General features: G+C 42.9%; 1 pseudogene; it reads left to right on the top strand.

Moving 5' to 3' along the window:
- Nucleotides 1-10,180, top strand: part of LOC140068785 (cholesterol 24-hydroxylase-like) — a 29,173-nt pseudogene extending 18,993 nt beyond the window's left edge.
- Nucleotides 10,181-19,511: the final 9,331 nt, after the last annotated feature.

Raw genomic sequence — 19,511 nt, 5'->3', positions numbered from 1 at the left:
CAGGGCTCATTCACACTGCCATCTGCGGGGCCGTACATGCGGCCGCAAATTTGCGGCCGCATGTACGTCCCCATAGACGGCAATAGCGGCACGGCGGGGATCCGGTGCCACACATGTGTGGCACCGATCCGGGCCGCACACCGCAAAAAGATAGAGCAAGCTCTATCTTTCGGCGGATGTGCGGCCGTGTGCCGCCATTTCCTATGGAGGGAGGAGGGGTCACCTCCTCCTCACCTCCAGCACACGGCGGTATGCCCGCACGGCGGGCATACCGCGTGTGAATGTACCCTAAGAGAGAAATGTGATAAATACATATGGAAAGCTTATAAACATGCCTACCTAGCCATTGTAATGTATGTAATCATGTTTTCAGATGTTTGCTACAAAAGATCTCATAACATAAAACGTTTCCTGCTATACATAAACACGTAATAATACTTTTAGGGTTTGTTCACATTCTATAAATTTGTTGCAGAATGTATTTGTGATGGAGAATCCTTCATACCAGTGGGTCTGGATTTTGTAGTATGGACAATAATTTCTGCAAAATGTATTTAGATGTGAGAGAGAGTAATAGAAATATCAGTAAAATTCAGCCACATGCGCCCCTACTGTAAAGTGTCTGTAAAAGATTTGACACCAGAGCTTAGATTGCACCTGTGTAGAGTAGGTCTCAGTTATACATACACAAGGGTCTCCACCATCAGTGGTTTGGGAAGGCTCAACTGTGCTTGCAATACAGGCAGTCCCCGGGTTACATACAAGATAGGGTCTGGAGGTTTGTTCTTAAGTTGAATTTGTATGTAAGTCGAAACTGTATATGTTATAATTGAAGTTCTGGACATTTTTTTTTCTTTTGCCCTAGTGACAATTGGAGTTTCAAAATTTTTGCTGTAATGGGACCAAGGATTATCAATAAAGCTTCATTACAGACACCTTACAGCTGATTATTGCAGTCTGGGGCTATAGTAAAGCATTCAGAAAGCTTCACCAGAGGTCACAGTGGGCAGAGGGGTCTGTCTGTAACTATGGGTTGTCTGTAAGTCGGGTGTCCTTAAGTAGGGGACCGCCTGTACAGTACATGAACGATATTGGATGACCTAGTATAGTCATTCATACCTCTCCTCTCCGGTTTAACTACACGAATAGCCCAGCGCTTGTTTTGTCCACATAACGAAAAGCCCAAACCAACTAGAATATCACATAATCCTTAATTCTAACTAATTCTGATTTAAAATAATAAGTCTGCTTCAATAGTTCCTAAATGCATATGAATATGTTAACCCTTCAGGGTCCAGGCTGAAGTGGATGACGTCATTGGTGCCAAAAGAGACCTAGAGTATGATGATCTTGGGAAGCTACAATATCTCTCCCAGGTGCTTATACTTAAATAGAAGTTGATAATATGTCATGAAATTATGTTAAACTGGCAATAAACATTACATTTATGGCTTTCTCTCAAAGAGATATGCCATTGGCAAGTGTTTCTATTAGTGGCTTATCCTATTGACGAGAAATGCATGCAAAGTCAACATAAAAGTGCATGTGTATAGGGGAGTTGGTAACCATAGTTGCTATTTAAATTTAAGTTTGTAATTTAAAGTATAATTTAATTTTTTTTAATGCAGAAATGAAAATAGTAAACTTGTAGTATACTTCATTAAGTAAAGCTGCTTCTCTCTGCTTTTTATGCTTCTTTCTCCTGCAGTGAGCACTTAAATCCCATAAATAACATAGAAATAAAGAGCAACAGAGGTTGAGTATGTAGAGAGTGAGAGTTACTCAAATTACTGGAAGGCTAGTTTACAGAAATCTAAATACATTTTTAGACAGGATTAGTAAATATGCCAGTCCAGCTGTACCTGTATGATTTGGAAATAAGTCATAAATTCAGTTTTTTGGTTTCAAGGTTCTAAAGGAGTCTCTGCGATTATACCCTACTGCTCCGGGTACTTCAAGAGCAGTGGAAGAAGAAACTATAATTGAAGTAGTGAGAATTCCACCAAAAGTAACTCTGATGGTAAGGTGAGGATTAAACATCTTGTGAAGTGGTGCTCTATTCATTGTGCAGGATGTTAATGACCCCAGGAACTGACCCCCACCAATCAAACATGAATACCGAAGGATAGGCTGACAATATTCCAGCCCTGGAAAATACCTATCTTTCTACTAACCCTGTAGTCTTATCTTCAAATCACATTCATTTATATCTTCCCCCGCACATCACATTAACACAAGAATACAATATGACTGCAGACTACATAAGATTTGTTTGTATTCTGTCACCAAAGGAACACATATGCGCTGTCATCAATAAATAGTAGGAGTTTTTAATAAAGCTCCTTTAAAGCGGACCTATCAACTGAATATTACTAAAGCAGCTCCCTGGCCCTACCCCAGTAATAGCAGTGTTAAACCGCTAGATATATCAGAACCAATAAAGGTAGCAAACACTGCACTACATACCCCTCAGAATGCCGGGCCGCTGTAAGCTTGGTATTCATGAGGGGGCGGTCCCAGGCGCTCCCCTCTCCTCCGCTTTTCCTTCGGACCGCTCTTCCAACACCATAGGCCAGCGGTAACTGCCAGGCTTCATGCGGCAGTCACCGCCTACTCAGACTGCCCCCTCGTGAATTCCGAGGGCTATGTAGTGCAGTGTTTGCTAGCTTTATTGGTATGTTCCAATAATGCTAGCAGTTTAACACTATTACTGGGTTAAGGCTAGGAAGCTGCTTACTTTAGTAAGCAACTCCTAGAGCCAATATTCGGGTGACAGGTGCTTTTTGATACCCAACCTAATTTTGGTTCTTTCCTTACTGGGCTATACAGAGTAGGTGGCTATTGTGAGACTTTAAACAGCATTAAAAAAAACATTTAACATAAAAATTGATGTCTTCGGTCGTGAAAAAAAGCTCTCAAACAGGCTGGTTACTAGAACTTTTGAACAAAAATTAGTTTTGAAACATGTGTCTCCAAAATATCCCTATACTGAAGAGCTACATCAGACCCTTCTCTGGTTGACTTGGTACCTGCCTATTGCCTCAGCATAGCCAGCATAGTGAACGCCCACTTCATTGCGCATGCACCAGTCCTGTGGCGCAAGTACAGTGAGGCCGCAGTGGTTTTACTAAATGACTGCATGGGCGGCGAGAGCTGTAAACCAGGGTCAATTCAGACAGAGTTGACATATAGGGCCAACTGGAATGCACTGTGCCGCGATTCACTAAGATTGTGCGCCCCATATCCTGCATGTGTTGCTTCCCCGCTCAGGTCCGCCGGAGTTCACCATCTTCTTCCCGGTGCATGTGGGTGCTTGATCTTGCGACACAATTTGAATGTTAAATCCTGCGCTCAGTATGATGGCCCGCCCCCCGATTTCTGTCGCATGAAAGCCGGCGCAGCAGCGTTAAAATCCAATCGCATGCGACACAATCCCCTGCTAAATACCAGTCACAGCCGCGCAGTCCCAGAAAATGTTGGGAAGTCTGACATAAATGCGATCCAAGGACCCTTAGTAAATAAGCCCCATTGTGATTTGAAACACCAAACCATACTGTAGGTCCATACGTTTTCCTGTAATAAAACCTTTAGAAAAAGCAGTAGTACGGTAGCTTTGGGCATTACAGCCCAAATGCCATTGCCACAGAGGTGTGCTTTAATGTAACAAACTGTATTTTTAGATGGCACCACTGAAAAGTGTAACTAATATTTGAAGCTAATTATATTTTTATTGCAGAAATGAATAGTGCAGGTGATATTAGTAAACTTTATAATACATTTCATCAAGTAGCTTCTCTGTGCCTTTTTTCTACTCTTCTTTATCCTGCAGTGAGCTGGTCCATACATCACAGATAGATAAAAAGAGGAGGCCAATACCTAGGGCAGTGGTGGCGAACCTATGGCACGCGTGCCAGAGAGGGCACGCCGAGCCCTCTCTGTGGGCACGCGGACCATCTCCCCTGCTGTCCATATATAAATCATTAGAACTCCCGGCAGGCAGGAAAAGCTGCCGATCGCCGAGAGCTCCAGTGATCTCTTTCACTGAAGGCTGCGTCTGACCTGCTCTGTGCTCATTAATGCTGCCTAGAGACACAGCAGCAGGTCTGTGCCCGCCCCTCCACCCCCTCCCCCTCCCCCTTCAGCCCGGGAACATGAGGAGAAGAGAGAGAACTGCCGGAGCACGCAGCCGGTGCACAGTGAGTACAGAGGAGTGCAGCAGGAGGGCAGGAGCTGCTCTGTGTGTATATGGCACAGGCAGCAGGCAGGCAGCTTTGGGACACTGAACAACTGTATGTGCTTATTGTTTAGTGTCCCAAACTGCCCTGTATGACACATGTCTGTGGCCACATGTATACTGCCCCTGGTCCAGTGCTCCTGTCACTGTGCTATGCTGCCAGTGACCCTGGGGTGCACTACACTGCCCTCACTGACAGCATGGCACAGGTGCCCAGAGCTCCAGACCAAGAGCAGTATATATATGTATATATGTATGTGTGTGTGGCCACAGACATGTGTCATGTGGTGATTTGATGGTAAATTCACCTGCCTGATTGCATGTAGATTTGCTGTTCAGTGCACCCACCCTACAACATACACATTACCCTACACACCCCCTCCCGAATTCAACAATCCTTCATATTGCCCCTGGATGGGGGTAGTGTCCCTCTCTGGATGGGGGTAGTGTCCCTCTCTGGATGGGGGTAGTGTCCCTCGCTGGATGGGGGTAGTGTCCCTCGCTGGATGGGGGTAGTGATCCTCGCTGGATGGGGGTAGTGATCCTCGCTGGATGGGGGTAGTGATCCTTGCTGGATGGGGGTAGTGATCCTCGCTGGATGGGGGTAGTGTTCCTCGCTGGATGGGGGTAGTGTTCCTCGCTGGATGGGGGTAGTGTTCCTCGCTGGATGGGGGTAGTGTTCCTCGCTGGATGGGGGTAGTGTTCCTCGCTGGATGGGGGTAGTGTTCCTCGCTGGATGGGGGTAGTGTTCCTCACTGGATGGGGGTAGTGTTCCTCGCTGGATGGGGGTAGTGTTCCTCACTGTATTTGCTCCTGCTTAGTGATATTATTAGTGATATTGGTCTGTTTATTATCAGTATGGTGGTATTTATCTTGTTGTACTGGTAATGGTCATCATGTAGCAGTGTTATAAGCCCCTTATAGAGTGGTATAGTGTGATTTTAGGCTAAATAGACGTGTTGGCACTTTGCGATGATTACATGGACTTTGGTTTGGAGTTTGGGCACTCGGTCTCTAAAAGGTTCGCCATCACTGACCTAGGGCATATTTTACTTGATGATGCAGACTGTCTGTAAACTTTTTCTCAGGTTTCAGTTAAAAATACAGTATGACATAGAATATATTTCTTTGATAATGTAAATAAAGTTTACTATTAACATTTGTACTATTGATGTATAAAATTTTGTTCTAGAAAAGATTAGGAATTGATACAGAAAGTATATTGGAAAATTCTATATCTCTGCTTGCTGTCCTGATATAGAAAGACTTTCTGTTTATTTCCTATGATAGTAATCTGTCCATGATCTTGTGATGTCACACAGGTGCACAAGCCGTTATTATCACAGAAAGCAATCAGAGTCGTGGGATAATAACAGTTCGTGCACCTGCGTGTCCATCACATGACATGTACAGATTCTTTCCACTGGAAGTAAACATAGAAGTTTTCTATAGCAGGACAGCAAGCAGAGTTATCGAAACGGTGAGGAATTGATACAGAAAGTATATTGGAAAATTGTAGAACTTTTCATTATACAAACAATATCAATTATTTGCTGAAAGTGGACAACCCCTTTAAGTTTAACCCAAATTACCTATTCCAGTTGGTTATTATTATTACAGCAATTATTTTTAAAGTTTTTTAAATTTTTTTTTAATGTGGCTCCTGTACTGGTACCATTGCAGCTCTGTGCTAATAATGAACGGACCCATCTTTAGGTTTGGTGTCCTATGTTCGGACATGTTGCTGCTCCGCCCCTAGCAACTTGACATGGCTGATGGTACCAGGTGAAGATAATGGGGCACATTTACTTACCCGGTTCGAAGTGTTCACCGAAAGTGCATTGTCCAACAATAATGCACTGTGCCGCGATTCACTAAGATTGTGCGCCCGATATCCTGCATGTGTCGCTTCCCGGCTCAGGTCCACCGGAGTGCACCTTCTTCTTTGTGGTGCTTGTAAATGCATTGTCTTGCGAAACAATTTGAAAGTTAAATCCTGTACTCAGCCCGAATCAGTCGGGTCGTCTGACGGCCTGTTCCCCAAATTCTGTCGCATGAAAGCCAGCGCAGCTGCAGCAAGATCCGTTCGCGTGCGGCAATGCCAGCGCATTGCCGCACGCCGGCCTGTTAAATACCTGTCACAGCCGTGCAAAACCAGAAAACGCCAGAAAGTCTGACGAAAGTTCGTGCGTGGACCCTTAATAAATAAGCCCCAATCACATCAATGCCTAGTTGCTAGGGGCGTAGAGCTGCCTGACAAGCAAGGAACTGTCTGGGTTACACAGAGCTGCCAAACGGTGGAAGCCAAACCTAAGGTTAAGATTCACTCATCCCTACTGTCGAGCATGACACGATAATATGGCGAAGAGTTTTAAAGAGATAAAAATATTAAACATTAAATATTTTGCTTTGCATTTTTGTCACTGTTCTAATTGTACAGTATTTTTATTTTATTTTATTTTTTCTACAGTTTAACTCATACATCATGGGAAGAATGAATCACTTTTATCCAGATCCTCTTACCTTTAACCCGGACAGATTCCACCCAGATGCGGCTAAGTAATTGTCTAATTAATTTTCCATGTGAATTATTAGAGGGGTCGCCTGATTAGAAGAATAGATTTTCTGAACCAGATACTTTGTCATGGAATAGACAAACCAGATCTGAACCAGCTATATTTTTATGGAATAGAAGGTCATTCATAGCCAACAGAGCAGCTACAAAAAAGCCTCTTTCCTTGGGAAAACGTACATTGCTTTCAATTCCATATATACCACGTAATGCCTCATCTAATTTGTGGCGTCACTAGAGGAAATTCAAATACTTCCTAAATGTTTCCCCATAGATCAGAGCTATGCAGGAAGTCCTCGGATTTGGGGTCATCTCTTTTAAAGGGAACCTACCACCACAAATCTACCTATAAAGGTAGATCGGGTGGCAGGTGGATCTATAGGACGTGAGGATAGCCCTTTTAAGAGCTAATCCTCACGTCCCCGCACTTTTTTGATAACTTTTATCAGAAATCCTCGGCACGCAGCTCCTCATCCGACAAACCTGCTGTCTGCACAGAACAGCAGGCCCACGTCCTCACGTCCTATAGATCCACCTACCACCCGATCTACCCAGGCTGGATTAAGGGTGGTGGGGGCCCCTGGGTGAAAATTGATTGGGGCCCCTCCAACAATGTTTTTGGAAGTATATAGCCAGCCAGCCCCTGTAATATATAGCCAGCCCCTGTAATATATAGCCTACCAGCCTCTGTAAATAGCCTTCCAGTTCCTGTAAGAATATAGCTACCAGCCCCTGTAGTATATAGCCACCAGCCCCTTGTAGAATATAGCCTGCTAGCCCCTTGTAGAATATAGCTTGCTAGCCCCCAGTAGTATATAGCCTGCCAGCCCCCTGTAGTATATAGCCTGCCAGCCCCCTGTAGTATACAGCCTGCCAGCCCCCTGTAGTATACAGCCTGCCAGCCCCCTGTAGTATACAGCCACCAGCCCCCTGTAGTATACAGCCACCAGCCCCATGTAGTATACAGCCAGCCAGCCCCCATCACAACCTGCTGTTGCTGAAACAGTGTATCAGCGATCCCCCCCAGCGATGGCAGCTGTGTCTCACATCCTAGACCCCTATGTGCGATGTGGGCAGCCAGGGGCATAGCATAGCACACAGAGACAGTCAGCGGCTCAGTCGGAAACTGGTGGGGGCCCCTTTAGAAGTGAAAGTGGTGGGGGCCCCGGGGCTCAAGCCCGGGAGCCCCTCTTTTAATCCGGCCCTGGATCTACCTTTATAGGTAGATTTGTGGTGGTAGGTTCCCTTTAAAGGACATCTACCACCAGGATGAAAGACTGTATGCAAATGAGCCTGAGGGGCTCCAGGTTCCATTAACACTCATGGAGCCTGGAGCCTCTCAAGCTCATTAGCATACAACCCTTCATCCTGGTGGTAGATGCCTTTTAAAGTCTGGATGCCAAGGGCTAACTGGCACCAATACTGCAAACTTTCACTTAATCACTTTCTGGTTTCAATAAATTCCATTTTCACACAGGCCATATTATTCATACTTTCCTTTCTCGTTGGGTCCCCGTTCTTGCATTGGTCAAGTCTTTGCACAGGTGAGCACTAGCCATCTCTAGTATATATTAAAAATAATAAATCTTTATATTCTGCAGTAGTTTCAAAATTATGTATTACCTATGCAACCAAAAATAGACAATAGTAGTGATGGCCCTATTTTCAAGAGATTACAATCTATAACTGGGAAGGGGGTACACAGGAGGAATAGGAGCTTGTACAATGGTCCAGCATTTCTTTATAAGGTTTTTAGAATAAATAAATTAATTAAATAAATTTGGCAAATGAGGTTCAATGTGGATAAGGTTATGCAACTGGGGCTAGTAATCCACTTGCAACATATGTCCTAGAGGGAGTAAATCTGAGGGAGTGTCTCATTGAGAAGGACCTGTGGGTACTAGTAGATCATAAATTAAATGACAGCATGCAATGCCAATCAGCTCTAAAGCAAGCAGGATATTGTCATGTCTCAAAAGTGGTCTGGGCTCTCGGGAAATGTAATATTACCACTGTACAAGGCATTGGTTCGGCCTCACCTGGAATATGCTGTCCAGTTCTGGGCACCGGTCCATAAAAAGGATGCCCTGGAGCTGGAGAGGGTTCAACGTAGAGCCACAAAAATGATAAGGGGTATTGAGGGTCTTAGTTATGAGGAAAGATTAAAACAACTAGATTTATTTAGTCTGGAAAAGAAACGATTAAGAGGGGACATGGTTAATTTCTACAAATATATGAATGGTCCATACAAAAAATATGGTCGAGTTGTTCCATGTTAAATCAAATCAAAAGAAAAGGGGGCACTGTCTCCATCTGGAGAAATCAAGGTTTAATCACCAGAGACGACAGGGATTTTTTTACTATGAGAACTGTCGATCTGTGGAATAGCCTGCCTCAGGCGCTGTCACAGCAGGGACAGCAGAGAGCTTGAAGAATGGTCCAGATACCTTTTTACACCTAAATTACATTGACGGTTATGTTATATAGAATTGTTTCCCCTAAATCCCTTTCTCGTCCAATCCCTAGCCTTTCTAGGTTGAACTTGATTGACATGTGTTGTTTTCAAAAGTATAAATTATGTAACTATGTAAAATAAATCCGCCACCGCCTCATTAGTCCATGGAGGACTGCATAGGGTATATAAGTCAAAAGAGACTCTAAGTTACATGCAGTTAAGGAATGTGATAGGCCTGTCTGTAGAGCGTGTTTGAAGCTTTGGTAGTTAGATATTAGTATGATAGGGCACTTCAGAGAATTGGTGGAACTCAAGAGAGGTCCTGGAGATGTGAATAATAGGTTTGAAGAGAAGAATCTTGGATCACTGGGATCAAGGAGCACAGGCTAGGTGATAGACTGCATTTAGAAAAAATTGGGTAACCAGTGCAATGGATATACGTAATTTTGTCTATTCTATTTGTATTCAGATGGAGGCAAAGGTGGTCATGGCCAAGTTCCTGCAGAGGTTTGAGTTGGAGCTGGTGGAAGGACAGAGCTTTGGGATTATGGACACCGGCTCACTGCGACCTATGGATGATGTGATCTGCAGACTGAGACCCAGAATAAACTCAAGAAAGGCAAAGAAAGTTGACTAGACTTGCAAATAAGATTGATGGTTTGGCTACACAACGATTTTCAGTCACAATGTCAACTCCAGTTTCTTCCCAACAGAGAAAATCACACTACTTTAAAGGAAATCTACCACTAGGATCAAGGATTGTAAACTAAGCACACTCACACTCTTTTTTTAGCTTCTTATGTCAAGTTTTTTTTACCAAAAAAAGGATTTTAAAATTCTGCAATTGAGTCTGAGGGGCTCCAGCTCCATCGGTGTTAATGAGCCTAAGGCCCATTTGCATCATTTTTAAAGCCTTTTTTCTTAACCCCTTCCCGACATTTGACGTAATAGTACTGCATGGCGGGAGGTGCATCCCGCAAAATGCAGTACTATTACGTCATGCTTCTGGCCCCGGCTCCTGAACGGAGCCGGGGCCAGAAGCTGCGGGTGTCAGCTATATATCATAGCCGACACCTGCCCCTAACACCCGCGATCGGAGATTTCTCCGATTGCGGGTGTTAACCCCTAACACGCTGCGGTCGCGCTGACCGCGGCGTGTTAGAGGCATTTAAAGTTTAACAAGAGGGAATCGGACCCCCCCCCGCGGTAAGCTTACCGGGGGGTCCGCTGCTCCGATCGCAGCCCCGGGACTGTCGGTGCCCGGGGCTGCGAGATCTTCATCCCGGTGCCGGGTCCCTGCCTCCTGGCAGGACCCGGCTGTAAGACACTGGGCAGACACTGTATTGCACTGTGTAACCTGTAAAAAAGCTTGAACAAGTGATCAGAAGATCACTTGTTCAAGCTTAGATGGCAGTAACTGTAAAAAAAGTAAAAATAAATAAATAAAGGTTTTTTTAAATAAAAATAAATAATAAAAGAAAGTGAAAGTCCCCCCAAACACCACATTTCCCTGTACACAAGTAATAAAGTATAAAAAACACTAAATCACAATCAAACCCCACTTATTTGGTATCGCTGCGTCCGTAACAATCTGTACAATAAATCCTAATCATAATTGGACCCCCTCGGTGAACGTGGTAAAAAAAAAACCCAAAAACATGCCAAAAATTTAAACTTTTTATCAAATTGCTTTACAAAAAATGTTCTAAAAAGTTATCCGAAAAAGTTACAAGCACCAAAATGATACCAATGAAAAGAACAACTTGTCACGCAAAAAATAAGCTTACAACCAGCTCCGTCAACCAAAAAATACTATAATTATGCTGCTATAAAAATGGAAATACTAAAACAAATGCAATTTTTTCTATTCTAGTTTTCCTTCAATAAAATTGGACAAATATGAAATAAACTATATAAATGAGGTATCACCGTAATCGTAGTGATCCGTAGAATAAAGATAATATATTATTGTTATGCTACAGTGAACACCCCCCAAAAAAATGCTAAAAATCCAAAACAAGAATTGATGATTTTATTTTCCTCCACACGTAAAAGTTAATAAAATTGCTTCAATAAGCTAAAAACCCACTAAAATTAAGTTTTTTTTACAGTGCATCTCATCTCGCAAAAAATAAGCCATTATGTGTTTAAATTGCTTAAAAAATAAATAAAGATTGTATAGCCTATTCCCAACGCGCATTGTTATAGAACGGTGCGGCGGGTAGTGACTTGCCAACACGGTTCAGACACAGTGATCGGGGCAAGATGGCGGCTGTTCCTGACAGCCATTCATCCTGCCCCATGGACCAGAAGGGTTACGTCCCCCCCACATGATCGCTGCTACTGGCTCATCAATTCAGACCAGCCAATAGCAGCGAATTTACTTATGACGTCAGTAATACCGGTCACCATGTCTGTAGACACGGTGATCGGGGCAGGGTGGCGGCTGTTCCTGACAGCCACCAATTTTGCCTTGCGGTCCAGAGGGGTTTTGTTGCCCCCCTCTGTCCATGTTTGCCGCTATTGGCTGGTCGATTTGGTCCAGCCAAAAGCAGCAATATTCGTCACAATGGGCATCGCTAGGGTGAATAAGAGCAACACTTGGCGATAATTTCCCTACGAAAAACTAAGATATGGTACAAAAGCGCCGGCCGTGCACATTGTAGAGATGATGCTGTACAACTCTTACGAGCTGTTCCAATGTGCAGGTCCTGCCGTATTATTTCTCCATTTTCAAGAGGAAGATATTAGGAAACTAATATTGGGACAAGAAGGACGGGGCCCCAGTACCTCTGGTTTAGATGTTCCTGTGTTTTGCCAGGACAGCATTTTCCCGGTGAATTCTGCTGCTTCTAATGGTAGGACTCAATAAAGAGTCTGTTCCAAAAGAGGAGTTAGGATGGACACTACATACTACTAAGAGACCTGCGACACCTCCAGAGTGACAAAAGTTTAGTTGGTCCCTTGGTATATTCCACCTCCTTATACGCAACACATTCACAATTCACGCCCAACCTGTTGTGAATTAATTTCGGTAAAATGAATAATTGTAACAACTGTTAGGTTACGATGCTCCCTATAACCCTCCATTATTTCATAACAGGCGCCACATAACGGGCACTGAACTTTCCAGAAATAATTGCAATTTCCATCTTGGACTCCATTGCACATGATATTTGGAAACCACCTATATGTTCAAAATGCTCATTTCACCACGTGTATTACACTACACCACATATTACACCTTGCTATATTCCCCAAGGGGTGTACATTCAACAATTAGGGTCACTTTTCGGGTTTTCCTCTGTTTTGGTACCACTACGGCTCTCCAAATGTATCCTGACACATGTGAAGAATTTCTGTCAAATTTGGCCTCTAAAAGACAAACATCCCTCTTTTCCTCTACTGTGCGCCCATAAAGTATTTTATATGCACATGTGGGGTACTTCTACACTCGGGAGAAATAGTTTCACTCCTTTTTTGGGGTTATTTAATATATTATCCCTTGTGGCTTACAAAAATTAGGGGTAAAGTGACATTTATAGGCAAATTTTCACCTTTTTAATGTTTAGGGCCTAATTGGATCATTTACCTATAGGGGCAAATACATATATTACACATTGCAAAATTCTCTAAGGGGTGTGCATTCAAAAATTAGGGTCACTTTTCGGATTCTTATCTGTTTTATACCACTAGGGTTCTCCAAATGCATGTCAAACATTTCTGTCAAATTTGGCTTCTAAAAGGCAAACATCCCCCTTTCCTTTTACTGTGCGCCCATACAACATTTTATATACACATGTGGGGTACTTCTACACTTGAGAGAAATAGCTTTACACATTTTGGGGGGTTATTACATTTTTTTTATCCCTTGTGGCTATAAAAAATTAGGGGTAAAATGACCTTTATAGGAAAATTTTTAACTTTTTCCTATTTAAGTCCTAATTAAATCAAACACCTTTATGGACAAATACACATATTACACCTTGCTAAATTCTCTAAGGGGTGTGCTTTCCAAAATGGTGACACTTGTTGGGGTTCCCCTCTGTTTTGGTACCACTACGGCTCTCTAAATGCATCCTGACATATGTAAAGGATGTCTGTCAAATTTGGCTTCTAAAAGTCCAACGCCCCTCTTTCCCTTCTGAGCTTCACTGCGTACCCATACAACATTTTATTTGCATGTGTGGGGCAATTTTATACTCGGGAGAAATGCTAGTACACATTTTTTTGGGGTTGTTTCATCTTTAATGCCTTATGGGATACAAAAAAATTAGCCGTAAAAGTGACTTTTTTGGGAAAATGTTCATCTTTTTCCTTTTAGGGACCTATTTGAAGCAAACACCTGTAGGGGAAAATACACATATTACACCTTGCTAAATTCTCCAAAGGGTGTACTTTCCAAAATGGTGTCTCATGTTGGGGCTTTCCTCTGTTTTGGTACCATTATGGCTCTCCAAATGCATCCTGTCACATGAAAACTTTTTCAGCCATATTTGCCCTCCAAAAACGAAACAACGCTCTTTCCATTCCAAGTGCCCCCCTGTGCCCGTACAGCAGGGTACAGTGACAAAAGGGGTATTGGCATACTCAGGAGGAATTGCCCTCAACATTGTAAAATGCATTTTCCTTTTTAACCCATTGTGAAGGTGCAAATTTTAGTGTTCAATGAATCTATAGTAAGATAAAATTACATTTCTGTAATTTCACTTTCATTTATCTTTCACCCTCATGAAACGTTCATAGGGTTAACAAAATTCCCAAAGGTTGTTTTGAATATTTTGAGGGGTGTAGTTTCTAAAATGGTGTCATTTGTGGGGGTTTCCTGTCATGTGGGCCTTATAAAGTCACTTCTAACTAAATTGACCCTCCAAAAGTAGGTTTTGATGATTTTCGTGAAAATCTGAAAAATTGCACCTAAAGTTATAAGCCTCCTAACATCCTAAATAAAGGAAAAGATGTTTGAAAAATGATGCCAAGTTAAAGCAGACATATGGAAAATGTTAGTTATCAAGTTATTTTAGTGATATGACCAACTTTCCAAAAAGTAGAAAATTTGGAATTTGGAAAACATAGTTTTTTTCAAAATTTTTGCCAAATTTCCATTTATTTCATAAATAAATACTAAACATATTGATTAAATTTCTCAACCAACATGAAGTACAATGTGTCACAAAAAAACAATTTCAAAATCAACTGGATATGTTAAAGTGTTCCAAAGTTATAACCATTTATAGTGACACAGGGCAGATTTGAAAAAATGGGCCGTGTCAGGAAGGTGAAAAGTGGCTTCAGCGTTAAGGGGTTAAAGACAAGGGCAAAGGAAGCTTAAAAAAGAGGATCCTGTCAGAGTGGACACACATCAGTATGTCAGTGTGCTTGGTTTACAGCCCTTGATCCTGGTGGTAGATGCCCTTTAACCTTCTGCTATCGTAAATTTCTACTTTAAAACTTGCAACTTTTTATCGTTCTTCTGTCACTGAAAGTGTAGCCCGAGCCATAAGGATATGTCTTAATTAAGCACATATTAAAATGGTCTTTATCAAATTTCTATTATGTATCAGCTCTGTATGTAGGGAATGAACTGGTGGAAGTATGAGTGCAGAATCAGATGGCATGGGGTTTTGTTTTACCCTGAAAACATATAAGTAGGTAGTAACCCTGAGATTCTCCACATCACTAATGCACTGTTTGTGTTGTGCCACTTTGCCCAGGCTGAGGTCCCCTAATAAACAGGGGCACCAGGGGCCACTGCATACAGTGCTCAAGAAGGGCAAAGGACTGGTAGGGAAAATCGACCGGGATGCGGTTGACTTGGGTCCCTGGGAGATAGGTGTTGTAGGTCAGCATGATGTTTAACCCTTCCCGACTAGGGCTGGTTCCCAGGGGATGGAGGGGTATATCACTTGCCTTGTGGTGATGGCAGCGCCCGAAGAAACAACTCTCACATTTGTTCTTAAACCTTAAGTGCAGGGATACCGGCCACCTTGGTGAGCTATCCTCCTCAATGTGCTCCTTATGCACTGCACTTTAATAGCTGACCACCTTCTGTCTGTCTTCTCCAGCTCCTCAACACTGACCACCTTGCTGTCTCTCTCAGAACTCTCTCAGTGACTCCTCTTTCTTCTTCCCATAATCCCCTTGTGCTGCACTGGTTACCTTGGTAGGCCGGCCCAATTCTTTATTAAAGGCGTTTCCCATGAATCAAGTTAGGCCCTATCCACAGAATAGGGCATAACTTACTGATCGGTGTAGGTCTCAGTGATCATCGGACCTCTCCTTTTCATGATCTGTGAGACCCACTAAGCCCCCACCGATTAGCAAGTTAGGCCCTATGCGGTGGATAAGGCCAGACTTGATTCATGGGATAACCCCTTTAAAAATATATATATATATAGATTTTTTTTTTTAAATACAGACATTGCTGTAGGACCTGACATTTTACACAAAGTGGAGGGTGCTGCATTTGTATCTCCCACTAAGTGTTATGGCCACTTGAATATATGCTATTAATATTGTATGAATACTATGTATGTAATATGTATATACCTTTAAATGTATAGAGTACTGGGGTCGGTGTGTCAGGGTGATGAGACCACACTTCTCCTAAAGTGGATCAGACCTTTTGAAAGGTGCAACTGCACAATGTGGCAGCAGGGATAAGTAGTACTAAAGTCGAAATGTAACGATACCCAGAAGTAAACTGTATGGGATTCCAATGGTTTTTAATTGTAGAATTTAGAAATAAACTTGGAATGTATGTATATTGTGACTATCCAGAGTGAGTGAGACTGTATCCTTGGACAAGTGTTCCAGTGTCCCCTGGTGCCTATGAGAGATAGTGAAATGTGTCATAAGAAATCCATGGTATAGACCAGTGATGGCAAACCTTTAAGAGACTGAGTGCCCAAACTGCAACCCAGACCCACTTATTTATTGCAAAGTGCCAACACAGCTATTCTAGCAATAACTTATTAAAATCTTCTTGCTCCATGCTATACCACAGCTTTTAACAGTCCTGAGGACACCAATTTCGTTGACAGAAGCAGGGAAAATTCAGATTGCCATTGGATCAATCCCTTGACAGCCCACTGAACAGAAAGTTTTGATGGCTCCAACGATAATCTGACCATGTCCACAACTTCTCTTCCTGCAGTCTCAGGTAGATGCTGAGTGTGTCACATCCTGGGTTACCTGGGCCTGCAGGAGGATCCCTTAAAGGGGTTATGACCCAGTAACTTCTGACTTAGGGTCGGGTGGCAGCCATCGTGGATTTTTGTGTGAGATCGTGGAGGTGAGTTTCTGTCTGTCTCTGCTGCGTGGCCATAGCCACGCCCCCTGCACGGAGCTCAGAGACACTGACTGATTACATTACTATCAGCACATGGTGAGGAGAGAGAGAGGCTGCAAACTACAAGCTACAAGGAGTTAAGTGATCTGGGGGAAGGGGTGGCAGGCACATGTCAGGGAGATGTAGCAGAGGCATCTAATGGATCTCATGATCTGTGAGATGTAGTAGAGCTGTGTGTGCAATAGGCATCTTCTCATCTCTGATCCGTCTCATTCATCTTTCTATGTGTCAGTGTGTTAGTACAATGTCAGAAGCCAGATGAAAGTGCATATACACCTTGTATCCTGATAATGTAACCACATTGTCACCCCACAGAACTAGATGGACTGTATTGTGTCTGCTTAGTGATGCCCCGCCCACACCCTGGAATTTTACACCGAGCAGCATAGAGAGAGATAGGAGCTAAAACAGCAATAAAACTGAGTGAATTGTAAAGTAAGGGGGTTAAAATGATCTTTATTGTGTTAACATCATTAGGGGATTGAGATGTGAGAATTTTCTTTCATAGGAAAACCCCTTTGAATCCTGCCTGGTGAATTCTGTGTTGGGGTAACAGCATGAGTGCCCACTGAGATGGCTCAGAGTGACAGCTCTGCCACCCATGCCACAGGTTCGCCACCATTGGATTAGACCCTTAAAGTAAGATCTGCGTTGACACCTCAAATAGTATGTAATAAGGCGCAGTTAGCAGGTCTAGAACAGTTGAACTGCACTATAATGCCAGGTTAGAACAACATGTATACTGTAGATTTCATAAGAAGAAGCCGGAAGGTAAGTATAAATGTTTTCTTCATTAAAGGGGCATCTGGGGTGGACATTACATTAAAAGGGGGCATCTATGGGTGGACATTTCATTAAAGGTAAGAAGATAGGAAGGCAGACAAGAGAAGACCTGACAGCGCTCATAGAGTAGTATTATCGTACGAACACGGTTGGTAATGTTGAAGTAGACAATTGGAAAGAGGCTCACCAGATGTGGTTGTGCTGTATTAGGCACAATGCTAGTTAATGCTTAGTGGTATATTGGTGAGGACTATTGAGGGGGCTGCCTTTAAACAGTGGACATCGAGACACGGTTGCCAGGATGGTCAGGATCGTGGTATAGAGGAGTGGGTTGGATTCTGTCAGTTGCAGCGCACACAACAGTTCAGAATAACTTGTCAGATAGGATAGTAAACGTTTATAGCTTGTCTTGGAACACAACATGTTTCGGAGTGTCAAAAACTCAAGTCTCAAGTGATGTGAGATTGCAGTGCTCGGTTCAGCGTGCTCCACATCCAATCTAGATTCCTTGCTGGGCAGGGAAGTTGGGGGGTCTTTCCCTGTTTTGAGGTTCTGCTCAAGTTCGGTTACCTCGGATGTTGTGTTTCTGAGTTCTGACATGTGGGCACTGAACTGGAGCCCACGCACATTAAGCTGAGGGTTGGGGGAGGAAATTTTTGTGTGGACTCCACACTTCCTGTCCACCAATCAGTAGGAGGCCTTTTTGTTGATCAGATGTATATTAGTGGTCTCTCCTTATTAATGCAAATGGTGTTTTAGGAGTTAAGGTCTTTAGTAAATTAGAGATTTTTTTTTTTACAAAAGACCCAAAAAGTTTCCAAAAGCAAACAGCCCCAAACAGTTTTGCATGTCTAGTAAGGGGGACATGTGGATATATGATAAAACATGTTTAAATGTTTTTTATATACTCTGAAATAAGCAGAGTGGGGGTTTTTTTTCAGCACAAAAATTGTGCTTAAAAACTTGGTTTATACTCCAATAAATGGTGCCTCCTTCAAACAATATCGGACAGATTTATCAAGCTGTCTGAAAGTCAGAATTTTTCTAGTTGCCCATTCTCCTCTGACCTCTGGCATCAACAAGGCATTTCCGCCCACAGAACTGCCGCTCACTGGATGTTTTTTCTTTTTCAGACCATTCTCTGTAAACCCTAGAGATGGTTGTGCGTGAAAATCCCAGTAGATCAGCAGTTTCTGAAATACTCAGACCAGCCCTTCTGGCACCAACAACCGTGCCACGTTCAAACGCACTCAAATCACCTTTCTTCCCCATACTGATGCTCGGTTTGAACTGCAGGAGATTGTCTTGACCATGTCTACATGCCTAAATGCACTGAGTTGCTGCCATGTGATTGGCTGATTAGAAATTAAATGTTAACGAGCAGTTGGACAGGAGTACCTAATAAAGTGGCCGGTGAGTGTATGTTAAACCTCTGTTTCTATGTATAGTGAAGTGAAAAGAACAGTCCCACTTTTTAGCAGTTATAAAAAAAAATCAAATCCAACCATTTTGCAACCTTTTTCTTGCTAAAAAGTCAGAAAAATCCTATAATAAATTTCCTTCACTGTTGGGAGGTATACAAACTCACAGACCTCTTTTTGGAGTGTATGTTAGATTGGGTAGTCTGTAGGAGCACGTCAATATCTTAACCTCACTGATGATGAGCTGTGGCAGCGATCATTCACACTCCTCAAAATAACTTAGCTGTTTGCTGATAGTCACTTTTGTTATAGTAGCTATAACAGTGTTATCATGCTTGCTGGTAGACGTAAACATATAGTTAATATCAAGGTCATACGGCTCTTATAGATCATCAAAAACAAGGAAAGCAAATATTAGTTATATTTCACCATGTAGCTTTTTATATGGGAAAAGCTGAATAAAATGTGCAAAGGTGTTCAGCTCCATTTCTGTGCCCATTAGACCCATCACTGCCAGGGCGTAACACCCTGTGCCGGATGAATTGCTGAACACTTGCCCGAACACCCGCCCACCCGAATACACACCCGAACACCTGCCTAAACATCTGCTCAAATGCCAACCTATCCGCTTGCCTGCCCGAACACCAGCCCGTCTGTCCGAATGCCTATCCCCCTGCCTGTCCGAACGCCTGCCT

The sequence above is a fragment of the Engystomops pustulosus genome, chromosome 7 (assembly GCF_040894005.1).
Source record: "Engystomops pustulosus chromosome 7, aEngPut4.maternal, whole genome shotgun sequence".
NCBI classification, from domain to species: domain Eukaryota; kingdom Metazoa; phylum Chordata; class Amphibia; order Anura; family Leptodactylidae; genus Engystomops; species Engystomops pustulosus.
The sequence above is the reverse complement of the archived record's forward strand: the minus strand, read 5'-3'. Positions and strand labels throughout refer to the sequence as shown.